Source organism: Aethina tumida, chromosome 1 (genome assembly GCF_024364675.1).
Source record: "Aethina tumida isolate Nest 87 chromosome 1, icAetTumi1.1, whole genome shotgun sequence".
NCBI classification, from domain to species: domain Eukaryota; kingdom Metazoa; phylum Arthropoda; class Insecta; order Coleoptera; family Nitidulidae; genus Aethina; species Aethina tumida.
Window position 1 is genome coordinate 51,111,416 of NC_065435.1, and position 21,084 is coordinate 51,132,499.

The following is a 21,084-nucleotide window of genomic DNA, read 5'->3' on the forward strand; positions in this document are numbered from 1 at the left end:
GCGTGGGGCTTTGAATGGCGGTTCGGCGGTGTGTTGTTGTGTACCGAGGGGGGAACGGGCCCACACATGATAGGCCCCGACGGGCCTAATCCGCCGTAACTCTGCGCACATCTACATATCACCACCGGACCAACAATTGCACGAAAAATTGCCGGATAATTAGTTCCGGCAAACGCGGCGTGCATAATCCGCACAAAAGGGCCGGGGCCTTTTGTCCGCGGATGCCGGTCGGGAATAAGGGCGACCCCATGTGAGCAACGCACACACACACATACACACTCGCACACACGCGGCAAAAAGGGCCGCAACGTTCCGTCTCCGAAAGCTCCGTAGTGCCACTGCGAAGAGGTAGAAGCCGTTTCAGGCGTGGAAGCCGTTTCAGTCGATCCGAGCCGTTCACGTCAGTCGTCGCGGTTGATGTCCGCGGCCGTTGTTGGTTGTCTGTTTGCAGCGTGCGATCCCAGCGGATCTTGTTGATCTTGGTCCGTGGTGCCCGCGAAGTGCACGCTGGACGCATTGCGTTTTGCGATGTTGTTGTCTTGAATTTTGCTATCTGTCTTCGGTTCTAATTTTTTTAACAAGCTGATTTGAACTCTTCCGGTTCTTTTTGGTTCTGTGGTTTTTGGTGTTTTGTGAGAGGTTTTTGGATTATGTACCAATCGTAAATGTAAGTTTTCTTTTTTCAAAAAGTATTTACGATATTTACCGAAAATTAGTTCTTGATATTGTTAATTTAATTTAAGTTGACACCGAAAACACTTTTGGGTATGATTTTTTGTTTTTAATTATTAATTATCAGTCGCATTTTTTAAATTTTAAATTCAATCAATTGACTGAACTTAAAAGTGGTGAGAATTCAAACAAATAAATTAATCAGTTTTAATAGCTTTTCAATTTCATATATATTTTTTTTAATTTTTATAAATTTTTTTGACTTACCAAAAAATTTAATTATTTCTTTTACATTTTTTTTTAGTCCTTTTAATTTTTTTTGCATTTGCATTTGTATTAACCTGAAAATTAAAATTCAAAAAAAAAAAATGTTCATTTATTTTGAAATATTATATATATTTTTCTCAAAATCTACTATAAATATAGAATATTTTTATTTTAAATATTGTTATGTTTTTTAGTTAAAATTTTAAAAAAGCATAACAAATAATGATAGTTTCATAAATTCAAAAATTTATTGAAAAATTATCGAAACATTAATATGAGGATTGTTAGACAGGAAAGCTTTAATTAATTATTAATACATTATTCTAGACCTTTTATTTGAAAGTTTTTATATCAGTTACTTCAGAATAAATTTTATTTAAAAATTTAATTAATTAATTTTTTGGATTAATTTTGCATGTATATTTAATATTATTATATTTGAGTATTATTTTGTATATATTTTTCAATATTAATATGAATAGGTTTTTTTAAATATTTATTTAAAACATAAAATATTTTTATTTTTATCTTATTTTTCGTGTTAAGGGATTGTAAATCAAGAATCAAAGAACAAACGTTTAACATTGGGATTATTTCAAATTTAATTTATTTTATGCGAATTATGCTTTTATATCTCTTAATTAAAATTTTACAACACATAAGTTTTTTAAAAAAAAACTATCGAAATATTAATGTGGTGATTATTAGATAAATAAGCCTGTATTAATTAATACATTGTTCTGGGCTTTTTATTTGAACTTAAATTTTTATAACGGTCACTTCAGAATCAATTTCTTTTTGGTCAGTTAATAATTAATAGGCAAAATTAAATTTTAAAATTAAAGTTCGCTGAAAATATATTTTAGATTTTTTAATGTATTCATTTAATGTCGTAAGTCGTTTAGGTGACAATTAAGCCTATTATATTTAGTATTATACTAAAATTAGAAAGATTTAATTAGTTTCAACAGGACACTGATTAAATTGAATATGTTACATATTCAACTATGCGTTATAAATTAAAGATGTAATATCAAATCATTAAATTATCGACAAAAATGAAAAACTGGCTTTTACGGTACATTTCGGATTAATTTAATATTTTAATAATTAAAATTAATCTGTTTTAATAATATATTTCATAATAGATGTAAATGTTGCGTTAAGCAGTCACCAAAAAATTAAAAAAATTAAATAGTTGTTTCAATTTTTTGGAAAATACATATTTTTTATATATTTATTTTTTCAAATATATTTTTTTAATTTTTTGATATATTATTATAAAACTATTATATATGTATTTTAAGCATATAATAGTTTTATTTTAAAAATATTTCATTTTTAAATAAATGTTTTACATTTTTTTGAATTATTTTGCGTGTTTATTTTTAAATATAGTTTTTAATTATTTTTTTATACTTTTTATTTTAAAAAATATTTTTCATTTTAAATGATTGAAAATCAAATATTAAAGACACATTGGGTTTATTTAAAATTTATTTATTACCAATTTCATATGAGTTTCATGAAGATTGAAAAGCTTCCTGAAAAATATCAATATATTAATTTCACTTCATAATAATTTATTTATTTATTTTTTAAAATTTGTTTTCTAAAAATAATGTGTTTTCTACATTTATTTTAAATTTTTTGATGTTAATTAATGTTATATTGATTATCAATATACATTATCAATTATTATCAAGAGATATTTATGTAAAATAAGGTAAAAACAGACAAAAAGATGCTTTTACATTTCATTTTAGATTAATTTAATAATTGATTTCAATATTATAAATTGGCACTGATATTGTGTAATCAGTAATCAGTAAAAAAATTTAATATTTAAGTGTGCATAAATTTAAAGAAAGACAATTTGTATATCTAATTTATTTAAAAAATTTGTTGTTTCTTTTTATTATTTGAAAAATATAAAAATAATAAATATTAAGGAAAATATAAAAGTGAATGTACAAATATTTCAAACTCAACTCAAAAGTTTACTGATAAAATATTCTAAATAAAAATTTTAATTTATTTTTATTCTTAAAGATTTTCAACTGCGTTGGTTAGTAAATTAGTAATAAATACTGTTATAACATTAAAATGTCTTATTATTATTAATTTATTCTTAATTTAAAAATTTCTAATGTTATTCTCATTTAATAAAAAACAACAATTATAATGCACAAATTTGATATATCACCTGTAAAATGAGCTCAACGAACCTGTGTTAAACTTAGCATTATACTCTCGTTACGTTAAGAAGTAAGCTAGATAAAATCTTGATTATACACTGCAACATTGTTTTCGCAATTTGCAGATGTACGAAATATCTGCGAAATTTCGCTCTAATTGTTTCCGCGAGAAATAATTTAATTGCTTATAAATATTCATCGAAGCACGTAACAGTTTTATGGTGGCTGACAATGAAAGCGTCAAAAATTATCTGGGTTGACACTGTCCACTGATAATCCACAAAAACACAATATGATTAATCCCGGATAATAAACATAAACTTGTAATTTTTTTGAACAATGGGAATTTGTTTGTTCTTTAATTAGGTTCTGTTAGCACAGTCACCGTCGACAAACACCTGATGTTTGTACGTTTGTACTCGACTTCCTACTTCGACTATTACTTAACGCATCAAAAACTGTTCGTGCATTTTTACAAATTAAACTGTCCATTTGTTTGGACAAGAAATGCCATCTCCTTATTTGTCCCATCATTCAGTTTAAACACGAATCAACAGCTCGTCATTGTTTTCAACGTATTTTTACTGATATTGTACGGGGTTTAGATATTTTTCATTTCATTTTTGTTATTGAGTTCTTTATTTGTTAATCAAGTTGATTTATTATGCGAGCAATATCAATGATAAATGACCGACAAGCAAATGACAAATTTAGCGGCCAAAACTAACTAATACGGTTAATCCGACAGTGACATGATAAATTTTGCAAACCGATTTCAGCAAGTGGACCACCCTAGATTGACGAAAAATTTTCACAAATCCTTATCCAATTTCAAACTTAACGAACTCAATGGATCGACTGCCGGTTTTCATTTTGGAGTAAGAAGATTAACCGCTGCCGTAAATCGAATTTACGTCTTTATTTTGCATAATTATTCGCATTTCAGCGAGCGAATTGTGCCCGTGAAATGTGGTCTGACCATATTTGGTACATTCTGATAAATATTTGAATAACAAGCAAAAATGAGTCGTCCACTTAATCTGATTATCGTTATGGGTGCAATGTTGGTTTTTTGATCGGGCCCGGATGATTGCGACGCTTTTGTCCGGCCCTTTATGGGAACCTGGCATTGACCACCTTTTTTAATACTTATTATTTTTTCCACCATATATGGGACACCTCGTAAAAATATACGAATTAAAGCCCCCTTCAATAGCCACCGGATGAGTGGCGAAATTAAAAAATATGCAAATTATTTTATTTTTTTAATAGATCACGTGGGTGTTTTATATGCTTTACATGAAACATATTATGTGTGCACGAAAAAAATTAAAGTCATCAACATAAAACGAGTTTATAGAACGAATAAAATTCGCGATACATTGTTTTGTCTTTGAATGTGCTTTCAATAAGCAAAAACCAATAACAAATGCACCACTCGAAACGGTGTTTGTAAACTTGGCCTTAGCTACGTGTATTCTATTAATTGAATTCTTGTACCGAAAATGAAAAAAAAAAATATTAATACAAATAAGAGAAATGATTCGGCGGTGAATTTGTTCAATGACCCAGTTTTGCACAACATTTAGACCATTAAAATTTTGATATCGAATTTAATTTTACAGCGAAATAATGAGTTGAAATCATTCTGTCAATTTATCGAACCGTGACATGCTTAGATAGAATTACAAGTGGTCAATAGCAAATAATGAGACTTATTTCATGCTTCTCTGCGATGTTTAATTATAGTTTAAATTACGGAGTAAAAACAAAGTGGTACTTAACTAATTTTTTAGTAAAAACGTGGTGAATCTAATTTTACACAATTTTATCTTGCGTTCAGGAAATCGAATGTAAAAATTTCTTTAACAAAATGCAATTTTCTTTGTGAATTACAGGTTTTTATTAGTTCTGGATTCTACATAAACGAACTCATTTATAAATGGAAATACCGTAATTTTACTTGGTTATCAAATTTATGATATTTCAAACGGTGTTCGAGATATTATTACGTTGTTCTTCCTGGAAAAGCATTCAAACGAACAATAGAAGTAGTCTGAAAATATTTCTAAACAGTTAGTATCACTTGTTTTGTTCTCAACCCTAAAAATACTTAAACATTGATTGTTTGCAAAATACATTAAATTTAGCAAAGATAAACGTTAAAATTCAGGTCAAGTCGTTTATTTATTTTTATTAATAATAAATTATTGCACCAGTCAATTAGTTTCGTTTATTGAAAGATTTAATAATATAATTTTATGGAGTCTGCAAGTATAAATCGATGTAGAAATAGGTTTGGTTTACTCTCATGTTGATTTGTATTTTAATTAAATTATATGTTTTTTTGTTGCATCCAAATCTGTATGGAATGTCCTAAATTGATTCATGTGTGTGATGTGTCGGGGGCTCCATTTTTATTTTGAATCGTTATTTGCCACAAACCGTATTTTGAAGTTTCTGATTGGTGTGCAAAATATTCTAAAAGATTTCGAAAATGAATATTTTAGAAGTAAAACTTTTTAATAGGCACTTTTTACGTAATAACAAATTATGACAAAAATATATACCTTGTTAATATTTCGAAAAAATACTATTTTCTATGTATTATGACAATATTAAATATTTATTGTCTATGTTTGCTATTAAAATATGAAGCTTTCCAAAAATATTTAAGTTGTGATATATATTAAATTATCTTAAATTAAAATATTTCTGACAAATTTCGAGAATATTTAAAAAAATATTATATTTAAAAAATAAACAGAAAATAATCTAGTTCAAAAGTGACAATGTTAAAGTTATCAAATATAGCATTTGATAAAAATCTCTTTAACGCATTTTAAACAATTCTCAATTCTTAACATTTCTAAACAGTTATAATTATAACTGAGCTTTAAAATGTTGTAAAAAGTGGATCTTTCCAAAAATATATAATTTATGATGTATTTTTGACAAATTTCGAGATAATTAATATTATTTTCTATTTGTTTCATATACATATAAAAATATAATTATATACCTTTATCTAAAATATTTCTGGTAAATTTCGAAATATTTATGTCGGATATGAAACAGCCAAAAAGAGTATTTTTAAAATATCACTAACGTATTTTAACAATTGATAATTTATTTACAATTTACTAATTACAAATAGGTTTTTGAGATTTAAATAAATATTAAATTTGGTTTTTAAAATTAAACAAAATATGTTATTAGTTTATTTCACAGACAACAATTTTAATTATCTCGAAATATATCAAAGATATTTTAGGTAAAGAAAATTTAATATGTCACAAATGATATATTTTTGGAAAGCTCGAATTTTCCAGTATTTTTTAAGACAAGATTAATTAATTATAATTTCCATTTAATATAAAAAAGTTGAACAAATTTTTAAGAGATATATTTTTAAGGTAATTTTTTTTATGGTAAAAAGCTTTTTGACATAATAAATAAATTACTAAATTTATCAAAAATGATTTAGCTCTATTTTTTCCAGCATTTTAAAGACGAGATTAATTAATTATTCTTTCTATTTAATATGAAAAAGATCCACATATTATCTCGAAATTATGAGGAGATATATTTTTTGAGGTAATGTTACATAAAAAATGCCGGTAAAAAGTTTTTTTGTCATAATAAAAAAAGTATTTTAGGAATCTCCTAAAACTTGTGACATCATTTTAATTTAATTATTCAAAATATGTTAATCAAAAATATCAGTTTCTATTTATTTTGTATACTGTATTATCGAAATTTATCAGAAAATATCTTGACTGAAGATAATTTAATATATATATATATATATATATATATATATATATATATATATATATATATATATATATATATATATATATATATATATATATATATATATATTATATATTTTTGGAAAGCTTAATTTCATAATTATTTTTATCTAAGATATTTCTGATCATTTCGAAATATTTAATATTGTTGTATATGAAATAAATAGCTAACAAATACATAATTGACAAAAGATTTAAAAGTTGATAATTTGATTACTACATTAGTAAATATTAAATTTGGATTTTTCTCAACATATTTATACATTTCGATTTCTATTTGAAATAAATATTTTATATGGCGTAGAAACGCCTCTATAGAATGTAATATATAATAAAAAAAGTAAATAAATTAATAGAAAAGTTATTCAAAATCTTTCAACATTTCGTAAATATTTCAGTCACTGGACACTCGGGTGAAATTTTCTCAATTTGCTCTGAAACATCCGAAGTCGACCAATTTGGGACACCCCGCCCAACCTTATAATTTTCTCATGGCTGCCGAAAACAATAAAACACAAATCCATGGGAACCTGTCATTAAAGTACAATAAGCGCGTTTTTATGAGTTCAGAAGTCAAAAAGGAAACATCGACGATTTCGTTTCGGCACTAAAAACACAATTAGCGTCATAACCATAGTAATCGTCTTAAGTGCCCGACTTTCACATTTATCCATTGTTGTTTCCGTTTAATTTTTTTTATATCGGTGCATATTGATGTTAATCAGTTGGAAATGGTTTTCGGTTTTGTCACAACGATGTGGCTTCCATCCATCCGTTCGGTCGTTCAAGGGACAAAATGTGAGAGCTGCGCAAAAATTGCAGTAATTATTTATAATTTGCGAATACATAATTTAATGTGTGGGTATAATTAAATAACAGATTATATTATATTATATTATTAACATTAAACAGTCCTGAAATTTATTTTTATTTACGTTAAATATATCAACAAAATTAAGTTATATCCAGGATGTTAATAAAAAAAATAAGTTATAGCTCAATATAAAATAGTGTTTAGGTGCCAAACCCATTTAAAAAATGTGGACAAATAATTTTATTAAAGCTTTAAATTTATTGCAGCAAGTCAACAAACCCATTCATCTCCGGACGTATGGAAATCACGAATCCCGACAGTGTCATTTTAATATTAGATTACACTGTAATTGATATACGTATTGTATTCATAAATCATAGGGGCATGAATAATGCGAAAGGAAGAAGAAAAATCTTCCGAGACGAATGTTTTCGTTTTCGATTGCGTCGAATTACGAAAGTGGGTGGGAGAGGTAAACCAATTCTCGAACAGATAATTTTTGCACAAACAGCGTAAATCTTTTTGCGATGCCATTTGATATTTGATTTCAAAGACGATTCATGAGTTTTCGTAAACAATATTGAGGCGAAAAGGGACCGAATTCCATTGTTTCGAACGGTGTTGCGGATAATTGGCAAGTGGATTTATGTATCCGGCGTTGCTTATGACAATTAAACATTTATTTGTTTATTGTAAATGACACAAAATTAGGTCAGAATCATTTTATTTAATGTTTAATGTGATTAATAGCCCATTAAGCCGGGTAATTGGTTCTTTCACGTGGAATGGGCTCGAATAATTGACTTTTTAACTGTAAAATGATTTATGAAGTATAACGAAATTTTTCTTTAAAATATCACACGTATCGCACTTTTTTCCACGTGATGGCTGGCATTGCTGGTGATTTAATTGAATGGAAACTGCGTGTTCGTGTCAAATATACTTCTAATTTAAATAAATCAAGTTGTATTGAAGAATTTTTAAGTTTCTGTGAATGCGTTTTTCGAGTTCCTTGCTTATGGTAATTTTATGGATAAGGTTTCACTTATGCATGCAGTTTTCTTCAACGGGCATATTATCGTCCCGTAATTATATAATAAATTATAATTTAGACGATAAATACTCGTACAGGTGTGAGTTTTATTTTTTTTGTGGGATGTATATTAATATTCTAGTGTTTTTTATGGGAGGCACCGATTCATGGTTGCAACGGATCAATAGAAAATCGTGTGCGCCTAGAGAATGTAAAAGTGTAGGTTAAAATTAACCGATGCAAGAAGAGATTGTTTGCATCTTCCTGCGTGCGTTGGAAACACTGGATTATTGTCGACGGACGAGTTTTTCATCGCAATTCAAGAAAGTCGACGGTGACATTGATAGTTACAAATGATGCTGATTTGAGGCAATTATCCGAAACTTGTAATCGGATAATTACGGATCAAACGCGTCCGGTTTTGGACACGCGAGCTTCTCAAATAAGGATTGTCCGTTTTTAAGGGAGATAAATAACTGTTCCTTTGTTCTCTCGCTGAAACGTCGAGAAGAACCGATTTTCGACCATTATTTAAAAATTACTGTTAATTGTTGGTTTACGAGAGGTTTGTTACTGTGAGAATATTATTTGTGCGGCGAATACACATTCTTTTTTATAAATTATTATTCAAATATAAATATAGTTATTGATTTAAACAACTTTACACTATTTTTTTTTAATTAAAAGAGTATGAATGAAATGAAAATGATATTTATATTTTTCATAATTAGTTTTCAGTTTTCCAAGAAAATATTATTTCGTGTTCTCAACTACGGTAGTGGCCAATTAATTAAAATATATTATATTGAAAATATTCATAAAAATTTGAGTTTATTTTAATAGAATAACATCTTTTGTTTCGGAATATATCACAATTTAGTATCGTATTTTTCTCTGGATTTCTTTAAAATTTAATACTTATTTCATGTTTTCATTCTCATTTTTTGTAGCAAATTTTTAAAATATAATAGAATGATCTAAACTGTTTTTTTTTCTAGTAAATCGCACTCAATATTTTCATCACTTTTAAAGGAAATAATTTATTACATTTCACCAAATATTGAATAATTGCAGTCTTATAGAAAAAATTTAGCACATATATTAAGCTTTTTTTATTACTTTCATAAAATTAATTATTAATATCAAATTTGTAGCAAATTTTTTAAAAATAATAGGTTACATATAAACTAAACTATTTTTTCTCAAGTAAATTACACTCAATATTTACATTTTTAAAGGATATAATTTATTACATTTAGCCAAATATTGTGAAACTGCATGTAAACATTGTTGTTCTCAAATCAATGGGTTAAAATTATAAAACAAAAAGGATATTATAAAAAGTATTAATGTTATATTAAATAGCACAGATTTAATCATCAAAAAAACATTTCAAAATTAAAGTTACCGACCATATTAGTTCAGAAAAATATATGTAAAATTTTATAGAATAACATTTTATAGTACTGTGTAAAATAACAATAATAAATTAATATTATTTTAATAGTTCACATTAAATAAAAGAATTTTAGCTAAAATACTTAATATTTTAAAGTTGTTATAATAATGACCACCACTGTATATTTTTAATCCAAAATTTGTATAAAAATTTTAAAAATTAATTGGATTGTTAAAGGTAACAAGATTAACTTTTTACAAGCAGATACACTTACGGTAATATTCACGTTTTTCAACATTTTTAAAGGAAATAATTAATTACTTTTGGCCAAATATGGAGTAACTGTATGTAAGGGTTCTTATAGTTAAATTTATGTCAAAATGTGTTTATTTGTATTACTAGTATAATAATCAACTAGAGATAGTCTTAATATTTATATTTTTCATAATTTGTCTTCAATTTCATAAAATTAAATATTTTGTGCTCATTCTCATAATTAATGTCATATTTGTAGAAAATTTTTAAAAAATAATAGGTTACAGATAAACTAAACTATTAAATTACACTCAATATTTACATTTTCATCATTTTTAAAGGAAATAATTTATTACACTTAACCAAACATTGTGTAAATGCATGTAAACATTGTCGTTCTTAAATCTATGCCAATACATAATTATAAAATTACAGACCTAAAAAACTGTTTCGAAAGCTATATCTACATATTAAATGTTTTTTGGTGTATATTTTGGCTGTAGAATATAAATATTGAATTTATTATTTGCATTTTACATTACAATTATTCATATACTTCTTCTAAAAAATGAACCAACCACACATTGTTTCCAATACTTTAACATTAAAGCTTTGAAAGTTTATGACAGTTACTCATTAGCATACGATTATAGATTTAAAGCGACATTAAAATTATAACAATGTGAATAACTTACATAGTATACAATTCTAGTTAGTGGAATCACATAAACCAAATCGGGAAAGCACAATAGAAACAAGTTTTTTTTTATTATTATGCACCAAAAATTTATGACTTAATATACAAAAATTATTTCCATGAAGATAAACGTGGTGAATGTGGAAACTTTAATAATTTAAGTGTTACTTAATAATGACATAAATCTGGAATTTGATACTATATCGTGTTATGTAAATTATTCGGTGATACGCTAAGTAACTTATCCGCGGGTTTGAAAATTTATTTTACTGTCACTGATACGTAAACGGCTTTTAGTCGGTTTTAACGTGGCCGAATCACCAGAATTAATTGTTAATTATGCCGGTCTCTGAACAGGTGTTTTAATTTTATTTTGTCGTTTCGAAAAACCTGTTTTCCCCTGTTATATATTTATATTTAATAAATGGCGTGTACTAATGGTATTACTCGAATAATCCCCATGTTTGTTTTAGAATGAGGTTCCGCGAGAAGTTCAGGAGGAAATCGTCGGCGATGTGGCTGTTCCAGTGGTACGGCATCATCGGAGTCTTCACGTTTATTAATCCGACCGTGGAGGCCGCACGGAGGTCGCAGACGAACGGCACATGGATGTGAGTTACGTTTATTGCGACACATGATCATTTGCGACCCGTACCATTTGCAAACACGTTGAACGGGAGCTTTCCACGATACACCGGGTTTATGCTAATTTTACAATGGACTAAACTAATGTTGTTACGATTTATTCGTTGTTCGACTAGAATACGAAATTATCGATGTTTATATGAGAAACTTTATATTATTATATATACACTAAATATTCAGATATTTATTTATTAGAAACGATTTATTCTTTACTTGTATTAAATATAAAAACATCAATATGAAAAACTAAATAAATGCAATTATAATAGTATTACATTATATTATTATTAATTTAAATGCATAAATAAAATTATACTTTAAAATATTCCAGTTATTAGCTAATTACTTAGTAACCTTGGAGTAAAAATGTTCAAATAGAATTAATTTTACATATTTTCGAGAAAATTGTTTTGCACTTATACTTCTCGAACCATGATTTGCCATGAAAAAAATCGAGTTATTAAGACTTCGAGTTATCAAGTAAAAATTACATATAATTTTCACCCTTGACTGAACCAATTTGATTCGAGTTATTTAAGTTCGACTGTATTTAATTTGTTTAAAATTTTATTAATTTTTATTAATGCGGAATTTGATCAAAATTATGACATTTTTAATAAAAAAATTTTTGAACAATATAATACAATATTTAAAATTATAAATTTTATATATATATATATATATATATATATATATATATATATATATTTTTATATATATAATACAATAATTTAAAATTATGTAAATATAATATCATCATAAAATTTGGTTTTGATCATTTTCACTCCATTTTTTTTTAAATATATTCTGTAAAACTCATTGTTCAAATTAGAAGAATAACTGAAAAGCTTAACAATTTTAAAATATAATTTTATTACTAATGTATATGTATAATTAAAATCATACAAATTTATCCATTAAATCTATTTTATAAGTTCTCATGAAATTTATTCAGTTTGATAAAAAACTTAATTCAATTTAACAAGTTAGTATTCATTGCAAAAAAATATATATGATTTTAAAAGGTGTCAAAAATTTAAAAATAATGTGATAAAATGATATTACCAACATTAACTTAAAAAATAGTAGAATACTAAGGAAACTGTAATTTAAAATTATACTTTTTTATTGTTTATTTTAAATTTTTTGAAAGATACCATCGTAAAATTTGGCTTTGATGATTTTTATATCATTTATTTTTTAAATATATTCTATGAAATTTATTGTTCAAATTAGAACAATAACTGAAAATCTTCAAAATTTTAAAATGTAATTTTATTATAAACCATAATTATAAAAATTAAAAAATATTGATAAAATTATAATTTAAAATTCATATTTTGTATATTTCTAGTTATTTATAATTTTTTGAGTGAAAAATATTTATAGAAACTGTTCCAATGAACTAACTTATTTCATAAATTCTCGAGAAAATTATTTAATTAATTAAATTAATTTAATTATTAAAATTAATTTAATATATTAAGTTAAACTTAATAATTATTATTAATGTCAAAAATTTAAGAATAATATGATAAACTAAATATAAAAACCTCGAGAAAATTGGAATTTATAGGATTGTCAAGCTCTTTCTCTAGTTTATAGTCTTGTCATTTAAAAGCTGTTAACTGTCAAGCACATACAACATAATTAGTTATTCATAAACTGTTATAAAATTTAATGATATATTTTTTCTTTCGATAAAAAGTTCTCACCAGCCAAGAATTATTAATATGGAAAACAAATTGTTAAAGTTTAAATGCTCGAAATATATTGCAACAACATAAATTTTAACCGACAATTTACTTCTTACAACATCCATAGAAAGTTAAAATTTTGGCGTACTGCAATCCAATAAACCGCCGTCGATCGAGGCTGATCCTTGGCGAAAGTGACTGTGTAATTTTATTGGAAAATTTAGAAATAATTGCCGATTAACTTTAGTTAAATTAAACTTTCTCAGTTAACAATGATTTAATGTCTGTTGTTGGATGTTAAGAATTGTAATTATTTTCTTCATACCTTGCTTCTAATTGTTTCTGAAGTTGTCATTAACATTTTTTTATCACACTTATGTGACATAAAATAGTTCACAACGTGTTTGCGTTTGCACCTGTTTTTTATAACGTGGGGCTATAAAATTTTATACCAATAATATTGAAATGTAGATTTTTTTTAAACCGTCATCGTTACATGTTTCTTTTTGAAAAAATCATTAAAGTCAATCACGAACTATTAGAATATTTAAGAGAATTTAGTTTTTACTGGTCATAAATAGAACCACTAAACATAAAACATATGTGTATAAGTTAGAAGTATAGTACCTATTTACTTACAGATGTTTATGGGGACATTAAGTAAAGGTAATTTGACAAAATACCGACACTGATATAAAACTAGGAATTAGTGTCGTTTTATTGTACCTTTTATTTATGCGGGGAAACTAAAATTTATTATTCCTCCACATCCTGCTACTTCAAACAATGTCAAATAATGTTATACTTTTTTCAAAAACTTTTTGATGGAAATTGGAGTTCCCCAGTCTTATTCTAAATAAAAAAATATTAGATGACACAAAGTATAAAAACAATTTTTTAGTGACACATATATGTGTAAACTGGATTTGAATGGCGTGGCATTCCAGCTTCACGCTGAAATAACTCATTCTATTTTGATAGGTGATTTATAGCTGAAGCCTAATCCGCCCGACATTTTACCAAGAAAACAAATCATTTACACGGTAATCCGGTTTGTCGTTCTGTGCCCGAGCAAATAGTCCTTCCGTTGTGACAAGCAAAATATATTACACAAATCACATAAATTTTTATTTACAGCCTAAGCCGCTCAAACATTAACGTCGCCACACAATCCTCTTTATTCCCTTTAATTTGTTTCATTAAACATTGTGTTGCATTATTTTTTTATAATTGTGCAGATAAGTACCTTTGTTTTTTAATTCAGCAACAAACATGCCAAAGAAGAATGTTAAAAAGTAAATTTTCTCCTGAAACAATTTCACAACAATGTAAGTGGTAAAGCTGGAATCACAACGATGGACTTTTTCAGATCACGTGAACAAAACGCGCGACGTTACAGTAATTACAGTTTATGGATTATGTCTTGCGAATTGCGAGATACGATAAATTTTTATATTAATGACCGTTTCATGCACCTGGTGGTCTACATACGTTCACTTTTTCGAATCGAAGGAACTACTTATTAAATTACGCGAAACATGCACAACTTAAAGAAAATATATATATCGAAAGTATTTTATATACGTACATACGTGTTTAAATACGTCTTGTGTGTACGAGTTTTAATTGCGATTGAAAATAATACAGTAAATCTTCGTACTCGTATGTTGACAACTGAGAAACATTTCGGCGCAGTTAAAATTTATGTATCCTCCTTGTTACATTAAAAATAGCGAACGCGCTTCCTCAATTTATCTAAACCGTTTATGATTCTCTTTGACTGCGAACCAAAGTATAAATTAAAAGCCTTTATCTTTTTGCCGCCATCAAAAATCCATTAATACATATCAGTACTATTACCTACGCTCCTTTGCATACGCACCAAGTACTTAAAGAAATTAGCTTACTTATCTAATCGGTACGGTTTAATTTGTCTTCTTGGAGTAGATAAGGAGTTTATGGAAACATGCTCTTTTGTAGAGGTATGTACAAAGCTCTTTTCTTTGAATTGAATGCAATGTTATCTAAATTATGTACATGTCCAAAAAAAATGTACTCAATGTTTTATGTGTTATTTGAAAATCAATAAAAATTGCTTAAACTCGTTATAATTAAGTTAGAAAACTCACAACTGACAAATTTTACCACATAATGATTAAAATTATATCAGTTGGTGTGTAAATAAAATTAGTAAACTCCTTAGAAATTACAACAGAATTTTATCAAACATGAAATTACAGTTAGTTTTTTATTTAGCATATAATTCTGAACCAAGTTCAAATTGGTGAAATACTAGTGAATGCGAAATCCAAATCTAGGACTCTCTATTTTGAAAAACAGTAAGTAATATTCGAGCACAAAATTTGACAAATTGAAAAATGATTTTGTGCAGAATTATATAAAAATTACGTGTCCAAAAAAATTGTGGGCCGGGATGTTTTATTCAAAAATCGATTAAAACTGTTAGAGAATCTTTTCCCTATTTAAACTCATGAGTATGCGTTTTGGAAACTTACAATGGACATACAAAAGTGTGAAAAGTTTGTCGTATAATGATTACAATTATATCTGTTGGTGTCTAAATAAAATTAGTAAAACTCCTTAGAGATTACAACAGAATTTTATCAAACATGAAATTACAGTTAGTTTTTTATTTAGCATATAATTCTGAAGCAAGTTCAAATTGGTCAAATAGTGATGGATGCGAGGTCCAAATCCAGGACTCTCTATTTTGAAAAACAGTAAATAATATTCGAGCACAAAATTTGACAAATTGGAAAATGATTTTGTGCAGAATTATATAAAAATTACGTGTCCAAAAAAATTGTGAGCCGGGATGTTTTATTTAAAAATCGATTAAAACTGTTAGAGAAACTTTTCCCTGTTAAAACTCATGAGTATGTGTTTGGAAACTTACAATGGACATACAAAAGTGTGAAAAGTTTGTCGTATAATGATTACAATTATATCTGTTGGTGTCTAAATAAAATTAGTAAAACTCCTTAGAGATTACAACAGAATTTTATCAAACATGAAATTACAGTTAGTTATTTATTTAACATATAATTCTGAAGCAAGTTCAAATTGGTCAAATACTTGTGGATGCGAGGTCCAAATCCAGGACTCTCTATTTTGAAAAACAGTAAAGTAATATTCGAACTCAAAATTTCACAAATTGGAAAATAATTTTGTGCAAAATTATATAAAAATTACGTGTCCAAAAAATTGTGAGTCGGGATGTTTGATTAAAAAATCTATTAAAACTGTTGGAGAAACTTTTTCCTGTTACAACTTATGATAAGTATGTGTTTGGAAACTTATAATGGACGTACGAAAAGTATGAAAAGTTTATCACATAATTACCAATTAGATACAATGATCAACTCCAAAACGGTTTAAAAAAAATATTAGAAACATTTTTATTAAGAACATAATTAACATATGATTCTGAATTAACATATAATTCTAAATTAAATAAATCTCTTTCGTTGACGGTTCGAAATCCAAAAATTTCATTAAATGAGATAAATCTATTGAGCAAACATACACCATGTTCATTCTTGTACTGGCACTTTTAAACACCGTATTATTATAATGACTACACACGCTCATGAATATTTTACCGTGTAAAATAAAGATTATTGTTCAGTGTATTAGAATGAAAACTAATACCGTGTAACGTGTTGGACACATTAAAATGTAAAGTAATCCGATTACAGGTACGACTATTGTGTTAGTGCCGTGGAAGTACAAACGGTGAATTAAAACCACCCAGGAGACTTACATAATTGAATAGTCGGGATTTTTAATATTGAGATCGATGGGATAGTTCGATGGAATTATATCGGCAATAAAATGAATTGGAAATATTAAGTTTGAATAAACATTGGTGGATGATAAAATATACATGCATATGTGTGCATTCAAATGACAACAAAGACCAGCTGAATTAGCATTAAAGATACGTGTATTTTGTTTTTAAATTTTTAATGAATGTAATAAATAATTTTATTTATTTATTACCATGGACAAATTTTATTATAGTATTTTATAGTTGGCCAGATGCAAAATATAAATACCACATAGCATACAAAATATTGATTGATTGAGTCAACAACTAAAAGAAATAATTACCCAGGAAATATTAAATTCTTTGGGCCAATTTAAAAACACACAACTATACATTCGGCAGTGCCTCGTTAATGATCAGCTAATAAAATTTTGAAAGGATATATTCACAATACAACATAGCACCACAAACAAAGACCTAAGAGCGGGTAACAGTGCACCGAAATTAGCGCTACAAATCGTAACAGGAAACTTTCAGATGATCAATATTGATTCGCTGCGAAGTAGCTCACGAATAATGGCTAGGTTTTCAAAGGCCACAAAGAAAACGGAATACATTAGCCGCCACCTGCGGCGAATACCAGAAGGGGGTACCACCTGGAGGACTCCTTTACAGATGAATCATGCTGTTTTAGTTTTCACTGCACCTACAAAATATCCCTACAATGTTTGTCTCAGCTTTAAGCAATGCCATTATCTAACTGTTTTTATTGTTTTTCGAATACGCTCTCGGATATTCGAGTAAGACATTTACGTGTTTCTCTTGTTTATTGTTCCTCGACTATAAACATGTCCGGTGTTATTATTTTCAATTAGATTTTTATCTGGACATCTGTGGCACTAAATTTGCATTGTGCAATTTACTATTACTATAAACTTCTAATGTTCTGTTTCACAATGAAATTTATTGGGTTTATTTATTGCTTTATCAAAATTTAGAAAATTACGCTCGGCGTAGACGGTGGAGGAACAGTTTTAATAAATCCGACGGATCAAAGATGCCGCCCATAAGTCGTAACCACATGTGAAATTTTTTGCGGCGGATGTATTTAAAAGTGACTGTCGGAAATTCCTTTTAATGTTAATAAGACGGAAAATTCTCATCGCATGTATGTGGCTTGTGGTGGAATTCCGCGTCATCTTCCAACAAAAAAAGAGATGCTCTGTGTGCAACACTTCTCGTTTCTTATTTGAATATTTTCATAAATAACGTTAATTGATGGACTTGCTCGTGCATGTTTACCGAGAAATCATAAAATCTTGAATTTCTAATTACTGTAATCTGGACATTATCAAGGGTAACTAGAAAACGACATTGGCAACTAGCTCTCTTACTAGTCGTAGGTTCATTGATAAGGCTCTTATCTTAATAAGAAAAACTAATTAAGATATACCTACATATGAATAATGCTCGTAACAGATTTAGTTTTAGTTCATAAATTTATTATAGCGATGTTGTGTAAAACTAAAAAAAGAAAAAATAAAATGAGTCGTTATTTAGCGTGTAATATATAATTTATGAAATATGATAATTATGAGGGATAACATTTACGAAGATATAATTAAAACTTTCGAACATTCAATTGATATTGTGATACATTTATGTAGATAATCATAATTAAAGCTTTCGAACATTTAAATTAAATAATTTTTAAATGGGTTCAATCTATTAATTTGTTCAGGATATACTTTCATCAGATATCCAATGTATTGCAACCGACCGACATTATTTAACAAAATATCTAGTGTATACTTACCCACAGATCATTTACTTTGATTACAATAAAACCGAATCATTCCCGGTCGATCTCTCATGGTGCTCGTACAGTTTAGTAAATTATTGCTATGGGAAAATAACTTTGGACTCATTAGACAATAACCTGATACACTTGCAGCAAAATAAATATATGAATATTGCAAGCTACGATACCATCATTTAAATGTAACTGTATTTCAACAGTATGTAGCACAATTAAAGCTAGACTTGAAATTATGATTGCCATTGTCCGGGAACACCATTGTTTTAACAGTAGAGCAATAAACAACTCTGCGGGCAGTTTTTGTTACAGTTTAAAGTACTCGTATAATTACACTGCCCACACGGATCAGTGTGCGAAGGCACAGAACGGAATACCACTGTATCGATGATAATTATTTAAGTAGATATTTGTACATTTGACATTTTTACATTACTTTGGCTGGCTCATGTTGCGAGTACGCAGTTACAGTTTGCCGGGAAAACAAGTCCGCAAGTCGATAAAAAACGGGGTAATGGGCGACACTTGTCCTTTTAAAGAAAATCATTCGGCTCCAGTACTAATTGTAAAATCTACGGTTGCATAAATCGATCAGGTTCCCACGTAGATTCGATCGAGAATTGGCTTTTAAGGCACATCTAGTCAATTGATGTTACGTGATCTCATCAAAATATTCATTTTGGAAATCTTTGTTTACTGACTGTACGTGATTACGGAGACGCCGCGAAGATTCGGGAAAATCATCAGAAAACTACAGTAGTGATCATAATTATAGCAACTTATTAAAATATATCAAAAATGTGAGCTGTACTACTTGAATTGGATGCCGGATGTATAATGTTTATTGTTAATTGTTGAGAATCGACCTATTTTTGGCTATAAAAAATCGTACTCTTCGGCGCATTAAAGAATATGTTTTGATCAAGTAAAAAAGATATATATTTCTTAGAGAAAAATTGCTGATTTTTGTATGAAATTATTGTTGTTTATACTGTATGTCTATTTTTTTCAAAAATAGAATATTTAAAAAAAAAAGAAATTAAAACCTAACCCATTTTTTCAGATATTTCAGATATCAAAAATAGAATATTTAAAAAAAAAATTGTCAATAACGTAATTTTTTATTTTTTTATGAAATGAAATCCTAGAGGAAAAATAATTTTCAATTTAAAAAATAATGATTATTTGAGGTTTTTTTTTGAAATTTTTATGAACACGTTTATTAATTCAACCTTTTTGTTTTTCTACTCTAAATTTGTAAGTATTTTAATAATAAAATTTTTAATAATATATAATCTACTGCAATTTTACTCTGTTTTTCACCATTTCAGAACTATTCTACAATTTGTTGTATAATTTGTATAGTTAAATGGGCACTTCCAGACATTTTTAACTTTAAGGAACGATGTCGGACACAGAAATAAATTATAAAATCTATTGTATTGAATATAGGGTTTGGTTGCTTTACTTATGAACTCTGCCCGAAATAAAATGTATAAAAACTACGTAAATAAATATATCCGTATATAAATTGAGATACGAAATGTTTAGACACTTATTAATTATAAAATTAATTTAAATTAAAAAGAATTGTTCTTTTTATAAAATGTTTTTTAATTTGTTGCTCTAACAAAAACAATAGATAAGATCATAAAATTTCAAAAATATGTATATAACTTTATCTATTGGTAAAATACAAATTGTTTAAAACAGAATATTTAAAATTTGATTTTTTGTCAATCAAGTATTTTAAAAATGGAGTATTTAAAAAAACTGATGTACTTACGTTAGATTAGATTAGGTTTCTATTTTTTTTTAAATATTCTATTTTTGATGACCTTCTGAAAAAATATGCATGTAGTATAAACAAATTTTTTCATAAAAAATTCAAGGAAAAAATGTGGAAAAAATCAGTATTGTTCAAAATTAAATTAAAAATTAATTTTCCTCTAAGACTTTTTTCATTTGATCCAAACAAGTTCTTCA

The 21,084-nt window shown here is 27.2% G+C and overlaps 1 protein-coding gene across 2 annotated transcripts in view; it reads left to right on the forward strand.

Annotated features, from left to right (window-relative positions):
• Positions 1-315: 315 nt before the first annotated feature.
• The window catches only part of LOC109595177 (UBX domain-containing protein 6-like), a 50,007-nt gene continuing 29,238 nt past the window's right edge, over positions 316-21,084 (forward strand). The window contains exons 1-2 of one of the 2 annotated variants that reach the window (XR_007547045.1): positions 316-667; positions 11,624-11,761. The gene's annotated coding sequence lies outside the window, so the exon portion shown is untranslated. The remainder of the gene's footprint in view (positions 668-11,623; positions 11,762-21,084) is intronic. The other variant, XR_007547046.1, reaches the window with a different exon arrangement.